Source organism: Saccopteryx bilineata, chromosome 3, assembly GCF_036850765.1.
Source record: "Saccopteryx bilineata isolate mSacBil1 chromosome 3, mSacBil1_pri_phased_curated, whole genome shotgun sequence".
Taxonomy (NCBI): Eukaryota; Metazoa; Chordata; class Mammalia; order Chiroptera; family Emballonuridae; genus Saccopteryx; species Saccopteryx bilineata.
Window position 1 is genome coordinate 273,373,112 of NC_089492.1, and position 10,916 is coordinate 273,384,027.

Genomic DNA, 10,916 nt, shown 5'->3' on the forward strand with positions numbered 1-10,916 from the left:
CATCTGGCTTGTCCCCAGCCACCCAGAGAATTTTATAAGCAAAGCATTTGAGTGACTTCTACAAGGCAAATAAGAGCTCCTGCTTAAATCCTGTCAATATCTTCCCATTGCACTTAGGAAAGGCCAACATCCCACTGTGGCCTTGATGCTACGTGCAATGGCCTGTGTCTAAATCCTGGCCTCTGTACATTAGTTGTGTGACTTTGGACAATTTATTTAAACCTTTCTATACCTCACTTTTCTCGTATAAAATGGGAACTGAGCCCTAGCGAGGTGGCTCAATGGATAGAGCGTTGTCCTGGTGCACTGAGGTCATGGATTCGATCCCTGGTCAGACCATACAGAAGAAGCAACCGGTGAGTGCACAACTAAATGGAACAACAAGTTGAGGCTTCTCTGTTTCCTCCTTTCTCTCTTCAGAAAAGAAAAAAAGGGGGAATTGAACCTACCTCATAGAACTGTTACAAGGGCAAAAGATACTTAGGACTCAGAACAGCGCCTGGCATATGGAAAACCCTTGAGAAATGAGAAATGTTAGCAGCTATTAGTATCATTACTTGGTCCCATATCCCCTTTGCCCTCTCTCCTAGGATGCACACCCTGGCAGCCCGGCTGTGAGCCCCCACTTACAACCCCTCTGCTTCCCGACCTCTGATAGCATCCAAAGGCAAAACAACAGGGCGAGGCCTCTCCTCAGATAGCTCCTTGTTTTATGGGGAGGTAAGGATGGGAGATCTTTCCAGAAGCCTCTTCTGTCCCATTGACCAGAACAGGATCCCATACCTGCCCCTAAGTGAGTAACGAGCAGAGAGGAAGTAAATGGAATTCCCTGGTTATACAACCCCTGAACAAGTCAGTCCCTGATAGCTTTGACCAAGGCTTCTCAAACTCCAGGTGCATCCAAATCACCTGGAGAGCTTGTTAAAACACAGACATTTGGGACCCACCCCCAGGCTTGATTAGGGAGAGCTGTGGTGGGGTTAAGAATTTGCATTCTCGGCCCTGGCCAGTTGGCTCAGTGGTAGAGCGTTGGCCTGGTGTGCAGAAGTCCCAGGTTTGATTCCCGGCCAGGGCACATAGGAGAGGCACCCATCTGCTTCTCCACCCCTCCCCCTCTCCTTCCTCTCTTTCTCTCTCTTCCCCTCTCGCAGCCAAGGCTCCATTGGAGCAAAGTTGGCCCGGGCGCTGAGGATGGCTCTGTGGCCTCTGCCTCAGGCGCTAGAATGGCTCTGGTTGCAACAGAGCGACACCCCAGATGGGCAGAGCATCGCCCCCTGGTGGGCATGCCAGGTGGATCCCGGTCAGGCGCATGCAGGAGTTTGTCTGACTGCCTCCCTGTTTCCAACTTCAGAAAAATACAAAAAATAAAAAAAGAATTTGCATTCTCATAAGTTTCCAGATGCTGCACATACCAAGTGGCTAGAGACCACACCTTGAGAATCCTGGCAGGGAAGAGGAATAAATGTTTGCCCTGAAGATGTAACCCAGTCTCCGACTGCAACTCCGTCCCTGGAGACTGAGACGGGGCATGCAAACTCCAGCATGATTGTGACTCTGTGAAGAGACTTCTGCCGGTTCTCAGGGCCTATGTTCTCATGGCCACTGTCCTGCTTCTGCTGATTTCTTGCAGCTGTTGCCTTTATTTCTGACCTGAACCAAATGAGAGACAAGCATTACTAAAGACACCGTGGCCTAAGGCGCAGAACAGCAAGTAGCAGCAGAGACATTCCTGTTCTCAAAAACCCAGAGGCCCAGAGGCCGTGCCACAAATATGGGTTCTCACCTTCTCACAGCCCTTCACTCCACACAGGGCCCAGCCAGCTGCCCTCCCTTCCTCCTTTACTCCCCCCACACCCCTCCTTTCCAGGCTCCCAAAAGGATTCACTGAGGGTTTTGAGCAGGGGTCCCCAAACTTTCTACACAGGGGGCCAGTTCACTGTCCCTCAGACTGTTGGAGGGCCGGACTATAAAAAAAACTATGAACAAATTCCTATGCACACTGCACATATCTTATTTTATTTTTTTTATTTTTTATTTTTTTTATTTTATTTTTATTTTTCTGAAGCTGGAAACGGGGAGAGACAGTCAGACAGACTCCCGCATGCGCCCGACCGGGATCCACCCGGCACGCCCACCAGGGGCGATGCTCCGCCCACCAGGGGGCGATGCTCTGCCCCTCCGGGGCGTCGCTCTGCAGCGACCAGAGCCACTCTAGCGCCTGGGGCAGAGGCCAAGGAGCCATCCCCAGCGCCCGGGCCATCTTTGCTCCAATGGAGCCTTGGCTGCGGGAGGGGAAGAGAGAGACAGAGAGGAAGGAGGGGGTGGGGGTGGAGAAGCAAATGGGCGCTTCTCCTATGTGCCCTGGCCAGGAATCGAACCCGGGTCCCCCGCACGCCAGGCCGATGCTCTACAGCTGAGCCAACCGGCCAGGGCCACATATCTTATTTTAAAGTAAAAAACCAAAACGGGAACAAATACAATACTTAAAATAAAGAACAAGTAAATTTAAATCAACAAACTGACCAATATTTTAATGGGAACTATGCTCCTCTCACTGACAGCCAATGAAAGAGGTGCCCCTTCTGGAAGTGCAGCAGGCCCGGATAAATGGCCCCAGGGGGCCGCATGCGGCTCTCAGGCAGTAGTTTGGGGACCCCTGGTTTTGAGCCTCAGAGGCAGAGAACCAGCTGGCCAGGAAGAGTAACCACTGGAGGCATCCAGAGGCACCCAGATTGGGAAACGGGTTTAGAAAACTCTTTTAATGCAGTTTGATGTCACCCCCTCAGATTCTGGAAAAGTGACCATGTCCTTAACTGTGAACTGAGGGTGTTTAGGGAGGCCGGATGAGGGGAGGAAGAACCCTCTTGGATGTCAGCTTATTCTGAAATTTCAATTTCCAATGCACCTGGAGGAGTCCAGAGGGAGGCGTTGGTATTTATTACGTTGGTATTATAAAAGTTTCCCCTTTCCTTCTCAGGAGAGTAGCCGCTGTGTTGTTAAATAGATGGTCCTTCCGTTTGGAGGCCCCTTGTTGGGTTTGGAGGCCCATTGTTGGGTTTCAACCGCAAAAGAAGTCTGCGAGTTGCCAGTTTCAGAGTAGGAGGGGCTAGGAAGGGCCGAATTGTTCAAACTGTTGGTGTTAGGAGCGAGCACCGGAAGCCCCTGCGGGCGGTGAGGCGACTCCGAGGCTATGAAGGAAGGAGGGAAGGGGGAAGTTGAGCCAGCGATGGGAGCAGGCAGTCCTGTGTGGACGGCGGGGGTGGGGGTGGGGGAAGTTGGAGCTGAGGGGCGGTGAAAGATGAATGAGGACCACCTGGTGGCCGCAGCACAGAGATGTCCCAGTGCCACTTTCAGTTGTGTGCTGAGCATCTCTATCACTTCCAGAAACCCACGCATCTTCAGTGAAATTCTGCTCACAGAGCAGCAGCCTGCTATTCATGGTTTCTTGGGAGAAGAAACGGGCTACATCCTGTTTGAGTCAATTCCAGGGTAGAAATAAAGGGAACAGCTGCTCGAATTCAGAAGAAGCAGACCAGAGACACATGATTGTAAGCCTGAGAAATTGCAGAAGTCTGGTAGAGAGTGAGGGATGGGGTCTGAGCCAACCTGTTTCAATCCTAGTAAGCTTGGAACCCCCAGCTAAACCCGGTTTTGCCCCCTGCTACCCCATTAAAAAGAAGTCTATGTTTTGTTCAGGGGAGAGGATGGAGGTAGAGCATTATGATTGGTCAAAGATAATTATATGTATTTCCACTCCCCTCCACTGTGATTGGGTCGGGGTAGACATGTGACCCTGTCCTAGCCAGTGAGACATAAGAGGAAGTTTCCTGGGGATTTTTGGGAACGCTCATCAAAGTGGGGACTCAGAAGCATGGTTAAAAGTTTGGTTGCCTCTGATTAGCTATGCGATCTTGAGTGAGTTACTTGATTTTTTTCCTCATCTGTTGTTGTGAAGATCAAATGAGTGGATACATCTTAAATGTTTAGATAGTTCTGGCTCATGGTGAGCACCTGATATCTAGTAGCTATTATTATTTTTATCTGTGGATATAGTACTGGGAGCCACAGCGGCCATCTTTCAGCCATGAAGGAGGGACCCTTGACACAGAAGATGGGAAGGCAGAAAGGAGTATTGATTTCAAAATGTTCTACCTCAAGACCTCTTAAGACAATAATAATTACACTCTAACCAGGTGGCTCAGTAGATAAAGTGTCAACCCAGCACACCAGATGTTGCAGGTTCTACCCCAGTCAGGGCATGTAAAAGAAGAATCAAGGAGTGTATAACTAAGTGAAACAATGAGTTAATGTTTTTCTTTCTCTCTCTCAAATCAATGGAAAAAAATTTTAAATCACTTCTCAGCCTTTTGGCTAAGATCAAGTGTGAAGATAATAAAACTCAATTCCTTAGGCAACTTTGGGTATTGTTACTTGCAGCCTAAACCATCCTAACCAATTGGTACATTTCCTTTATGACTAGTGTTGATTTATAAGGAGAAATAAAACTATCTAGTCTATGGAGCACTGATTTATTGATGAGAATACTCACCAAGGAGGCAGACTGTAGCATTGATTGCTGGTTATTCTCTAATATTTAGTTTCTGCTTTTTTTTAGTAAAAAGAACTACCATATTTTTAGCTGGGCACATGCTGCCTAGCTAGATAACATATGTCCTTTGCAAGTAGGTGAAGCCATATATGCCCAAGGAATATGAATAGAAGTAATATGTGCCACATTCAGGCTTGGCCCTTAAAAAGACTGGGCATGGCTCTGGCTGGATAGCTCAGTTGGTTAGAGCATTGCTCCAAAGCACAAAGGTTGTCGGTTCAATCCCTGGTCAGGGCGTATACAGCAACAGACCAATGCTCCTCTCTCTCTCTCTCTCTCTCTCTTCCTCTCTTCCTCTCTCTATAATCAATAAGTTTAAAAAAATCAAAAGGATTGGGCATGCTCTCCCCTTACTCTTTTCTCTTCTTGCTGGTGAGAAAATAGCAAGAGCTGGAGCATTCACTTTGGATCCAGACATGGAAAAACCATTGTGAGAGGGGGGGCAGAGTTGCCTCACTATCCCCAAACCACCTACTTCTGACCTCTTGCATACAAGAAAAAAAACAATCTTGTTTAAAGCACTGTATTTTTGGACTGTTCCCCTATTGCAGATCTCTATGAGGCTACAGAGTATCAGGTTGAAATAGTAGCAGAGAAACTCTTTTCTATGGTTAGTACTATAATCTTATGTATTTGTCAGCTATTGCTGCATAACAAAAGAGCCAAAATTTAGGACTTAAAATAATGGTTTGTTATTTCTTATGATTCTGTGGGTTGGTTGCATTCTTATGCTGGTTTTTCCAGGGCTTATTAGTGTAGCTGCATTCAGCTGGAGGAATAGCTGAGGGGTGGGGTCAGCTGGGACAGTGGGGATGGCTAGGCCTCCCTCTTCATGTGGCTTTTCATCCTCAAGGAAGATAGTCCAAGCTAGATTTCCTCACATGGTAGCTCCATGAGAGTTCCTAGAGAAAATCCCAAAGCACTGCACTCATCAGACCTGGTTGTCATGGTTGCTGATACTCCACTAGCCAAAGCCAAGAGTCCACACGGATGCGTGTAGATACCAGGAGTCTTGATTCACTGAGTCATTTGGGCAACAGTCATGATGTCCATGAATTTTGGAAGCTCATTAAGGATAATTAGAAATCCTACTGCAATGCTCATTAGGCTCATGTGCACAGGGACTAATAACACCCTAGGAATAGAAATAATTGAAATTCATTCCCTTATTTGGTTATTTATCACCTAGCTTCAAAGAAGTGTTTCAGGTTGTTTGTGTAAATATAGAAGGTTTTTAAATGATAAAATTAAATTTAAAACGAGTACTGGAGAGAATCAGAACAGAAGGAACATGAAGGTAGGGAAAAAAAGAAAAGATGGACCAAGATGAGGGTGAGAACAAAAGGTGCATGTCCCAGCAGGCCATGCTTCTTCTAGGAGAGGGGCATGAGGATCTCCAGAGAATGCTGGGACAAGATCAAGAAATGGTCAAAATGCCCTGGCTGGATAGCTCGATTGGTTAGAGCAGGGGTAGTCAACCTTTTTATACCTACTGTCCACTTTTGTATCTCTGTTAGAAGTAAAATTTTCTAACCGCCCACCAGTTCCACAGTAATGGTGATTTATAAAGTATGGAAGTAACTTTACTTTATAAAATTTATAAAGCAGAGTTACAGCAAGTTAAAGTATATAATAATAATTACTTACCAAGTACTTTATGTCAGATTTTCACTAAGTTTGGCAGAATAAATCTTTATAAAACAACTTACTATAGTTAAATCTATCTTTTTATTTATACTTTGGTTGCTACCACCCACCATGAAAGCTGGAACGCCCACTAGTAGGCGGTAGGGACCAGATTGACTACCACTGGGTTAAAGCATTGTCCAGATACACAGAGGTTGCTGGTTTGAGCCCCAGTCAGAGCACATGCAAGAGCAGATTGATGTGCCTGACCAGGTGGTGGCGCAGTGGATAGAGCGTCAAACTGGGACATGGAAGACCCAGGTTCAAGACCCTGAGGTCACCAGCTTGAGTGTGGGCTCATCTGGCTTGAGCAAGGCTCACCAGCTTGAGCCCAAGGTCACTGGCTAGAGCAAGGGGTCACTCGGTCTGCTGTAGCCCCCTGGTCAAGGCACATATGAGAAAGCAATCAATGAACAACTAAGGTGCTGCAGCAAAAAATTGGTGCTTCTCATCTCTCTCCCTTCCTGTCTGTCTGTCCCTATCTGTCCCTCTCTCTGACTGTCTCTATCTCTGTCACACACCAAAAAAAGAAAAAGAAAAGAAAAAGAGCAGATTAATGTTTCTGTCTCTCTCCCTTTCCCTTCTTCTCTAAAATCAATCAATAAATTTTTAAAAATGGTCAAGGGAGGGTGGAAGGGAAAGGGGTGGAGAAGTGGCCTCCCAGAGAGCTCTATTACCTTGTGGGGCTCAGGTCAGCTGGGCTGAGGCTACATCTGAAGCCCTCTAAGGTGGTGCTTCTTACCCTTTGCTGTGTGTTAGGATCCTCCATGGAGTGGATTTAAATACAGAGACCTTGCCCCAATCCCTGAACCTGGATTTTTAACAAGCTTCCCAGGTGATTCTGAAGTAGTAGCCTTCGAACCACAATTTTTTAAATGGTTTTTAAAAATTGATTGATTTTTTTTTTTTTTGAGAGAGAGAGAGAAAGAGAAGCATTCATTCATTGTTCCACTTAGTTGTTCATTCATTGGTTGCTTCCCATATGTGCCCTGACTGGGGATCAAACCCACAACCCTGTTGTTTCAGGATGATGCTTAAGCAACTGAGCTAACTGGCCAGGGCCTGAACCACATTTTGAAGTGACTTTGAAGCCCATAAGTAGGTGCCAGGTTCCAGGCAGGATACTCAGAGAGGAAGAATAAGCAAGAAGAAAGCTTTTTGAATAAGTGGGTGGCTCTCAAAGTCCCAGAAAGATTCTAGAAAGGGGAAAGGGATGCAATGTGATTTTGGAACTCCCTAATACTATTTCAGATACTTTATTTCTGCACAGAACCATTCTCTTTCTAAACAGCTATCTCTTAGTGAGTCTGGGGACTTTCGGGAATATTACTGGCTCTGAGACCTGCCTACATCATACACCACAAGGGATGGGACCCACCCCTTTCCCAGCCGTGATTGGACCAGGATGACCACCTGACTCAAGTTAAACCAATCAGATTTTGTCTGCCAGGAAATTAGAGCAGAGTCAGGGGCTTTGGTATTAAGTCTACTGATGGCTGTTCTCCAGAGTGAAAACCCAGGACCCCCAGCCCCCTTCGTTAATGTTCTACAGGATTGCCTGGTCCCTGCCCTTCCTGGATCCTGGCTTTTCAGCTTCCTTCCATCCTGTGACAAACTCTGGCAACCTTCCACTACTGGCTGAGTCAGCTTCAGTCCCTGGCTTCCAAAGGCACCTTAATTGTAAGGTGACCAACTTTTTTACAATGAAAACGAAGGACAAAAATAAATTGAAGCCCTGGCCGGTTGGCTCAGCGGTAGAGCGTCGGCCTAGCATGCGGATGACCCGGGTTCGATTCCCGGCCAGGGCACACAGGAGAAGCACCCATTTGCTTCTCCACCCCTCCGCAGCGCTTTCCTCTCTGTCTCTCTCTTCCCCTCCCACAGCCAAGGCTCCATTGGAGCAAAGATGGCCCCGGGCGCTGGCGATGGCTCTGTGGCCTCTGCCTCAGGCGCTAGAGTGGCTCTGGTCGCAACATGGCGACGCCCAGGATGGGCAGAGCATCGCCCCCTGGTGGGCAGAGCATCGCCCCTGGTGGGTGTGCCAGGTGGATCCCGGTCGGGCGCATGCGGGAGTCTGTCTGACTGTCTCTCCCTGTTTCCAGCTTCAGAAAAATGAAAAAAGAAAATAAATAAATAAATAAAAAATAAAAAATAAATTGAAGAAAACTATTGTAAATAAAAGAAACATTTTATTCATTGCAACAATAATACACTATATGATAAAGGCATAATAAAAACATTTGTAATGTTTTATATTGTAATTATGCTTACATGCCTATTAATTTTTAATATTAATTGTAAGAAAAATGTACTCATTTAGATACAAATACATCACATCACATGCAATGGACTGACTCTGCATCGATCAAATACGGACATTTACAGATTAGTCTTCCAATATCAAAAAGGAGGACATGTAGGAGGACCCTTTTCGAGGGAGGATGGAACTTACAAAAGGACTGTCCTCTCTAAAGGAGGACGATTGGTCACCTTAATTGCTACAGACTGGCAGAGTGAGGTGGGGTCAGAGTTAGTGGGTTTGAGGTTGTCCCTAGGATCCCAAACTGATCTGTGCCTTAAAAAAAGGAAATCATGAGATGCCAAAGGCTGAAGATGCTATTGGAAGAGCATAACAGCCTGGGAACATCTTGTGCTGCTGCTGGAACTCACTGCTGGATGCAGAAAGCGGGGAGAGCCGAAGGGATGCTCATGGGGCCTGCACTGGGCGTCATCTTCACTCTCTTCAGCAGAGCCCACCATGGGATGGAAGAGCTGCTTAAGACCACTTACTTAGTTCTGGGAGGCAGAGAAACCTCAGGGTATGAGGTTCATATCTCTGAAGACTGACCTGAAGGCTGGTGTGGGAGCCAGCCTCCATTGTCCCCAGCAATCCCCACCTCCTGCAGATCAGGTCTTTGTACAGGCCCCTCCCACGTTAAATAGGGTGGACCTGGGTGACCAACAGGATATGGCAGGAGAGATGGCATGTGATTTTTGAGGTTATGTCATAAAAGACTTGGCTTTGACCTCACTCTCCTGGATGGAGAAGCCAGCTGCCATGTTATAAGGAGACACAGCACCCCTATGGAGAGGCCCGCGAGGTGAGGAACCAAGGCCGCCTGCCAGCCATCAGCACCAACTTGCCCACCATGTGCATGAGCCACTGTGGGAGCAGTGACTGTAGTCAGACTGACATCCTGACCACAGCTTCACGAGAAACCCTGAGTCGGTACCATTGGCTCAGCCACTCCTGGATTCCGACCCACAGAGGCTCTGTGAGAGAATCAGTTTTTATTGTGGCGGGGTTTGGGGATAGTTGGTGGCCTAGAAATAGATAACTGACACAACTGAGTGTGAGAATGTGCTGAACTTGGAATGTCTCCAGAAACAAGTCACAAAGGGGTTGACAGGGTAAGACTGCGTGGCCCAGACTTGCCTCAAGGGGACCTCAGGCATCAACAGCAGCCATGCAGACTCCCCAACCTGTCCTGTATAGGGGATAAGAGAAAGGGGAGCCCCTCTGGTAGCTGAGGGAAGGATCCAAAACCCTTGGAAGCAGCTGCTCACTTCCCTGTCCAAAAGATATTTACAGCTCCTCTGATACTCAAAATGCCAGAATTTCTGAGTGCCCAACCTATTGATAGTGAAACGTCTGCCTTTTCTTCTCCTGAGGAAAGCCCAAGGATCCCAGAATGTCTACCAGTCCAAAGGAAGCCATCTTGGTTAGTTTTTCTTAGTATAGGAAAAAAACAACAACACAGAAATTTGGTCTAGACCACAGAGGGGCCCCAGTTCTCAGCTGCACAGCCTTTCCCCAAATCAGAAGTTTCAGCAGTTGCTCATAGCATACTGAAGGGTGAAATGTTGCCTTCACAAAGCATCCAGGGACCCGTCCTAAAGGAATGACTCAGGGATGTCCCAGTTTGTTAAAGCAAAGACGCCCCAAAGACGCCCAGGCCATTGGTACCAGTGGTCCTGAAATGCTGAGTCAGGCTGTGTGCTTCCTGGGAAAGAAAGGGAGTCTCCAGGTTGTGCTAATACCATGGGGACTTCTCCTGGCCTGTCTGCGCTGGCCATTTGCCTCAGGGAGAGGCAGGCCTCTAAGGGTTTATGAGTCTCTTTTCTGGCTTTTAGTTTTCCACGTGCCTTTCACCCCACCATCTCTACTTCACCTCCACCACGCCCTACTGCCTGCAGGCCATGTCCTCAGGCACCTTTACCCCCACGATCCACATCCCAAGTGGTCCCACTCTTTTCTCTCAGATTTCTCTTTCAGGAAATTTCGGATGGCCTTGGCAACCACACTGTAGTGACTTCCATCCTCCTGACGTTATAGTCATGGTGTGGGGCGGGGACCCTCACCCCAGCTCACTCCCCATATCCCATGATGGGAAGAAGGTTTCTTCCACAGTCGTGGATCTATCATACAGGGAAGGGCCAAGGAGCCAGGGTAGGACCTTCCTGGGACCCTCTGCCCAGTACCCCATGGGACAGATGCACCCTTGGGTGGCCCCACACCACAGCACCCACCACCACTCGTGTCCCAGCCCAGACCTACTCCCACAGTGGCTTTCAGGACCCTGCCTGCCCATCTCCACCCCTGGGCCAGCTGTCCTTCTCC

The 10,916-nt window shown here is 47.8% G+C and overlaps 1 non-coding gene and 1 pseudogene across 1 annotated transcript; both read left to right on the forward strand.

The window, feature by feature from the left end:
• Nucleotides 1-4,351: 4,351 nt before the first annotated feature.
• LOC136332549 (U2 spliceosomal RNA) lies at nucleotides 4,352-4,490 on the forward strand (annotated as a pseudogene).
• Nucleotides 4,491-8,027: 3,537 nt separating this feature from the next.
• TRNAA-AGC (transfer RNA alanine (anticodon AGC)) lies at nucleotides 8,028-8,103 on the forward strand. The gene has a single exon. It is a non-coding gene; the product is annotated as a tRNA-Ala (tRNA).
• The last annotated feature ends 2,813 nt before the right edge of the window (nucleotides 8,104-10,916 follow it).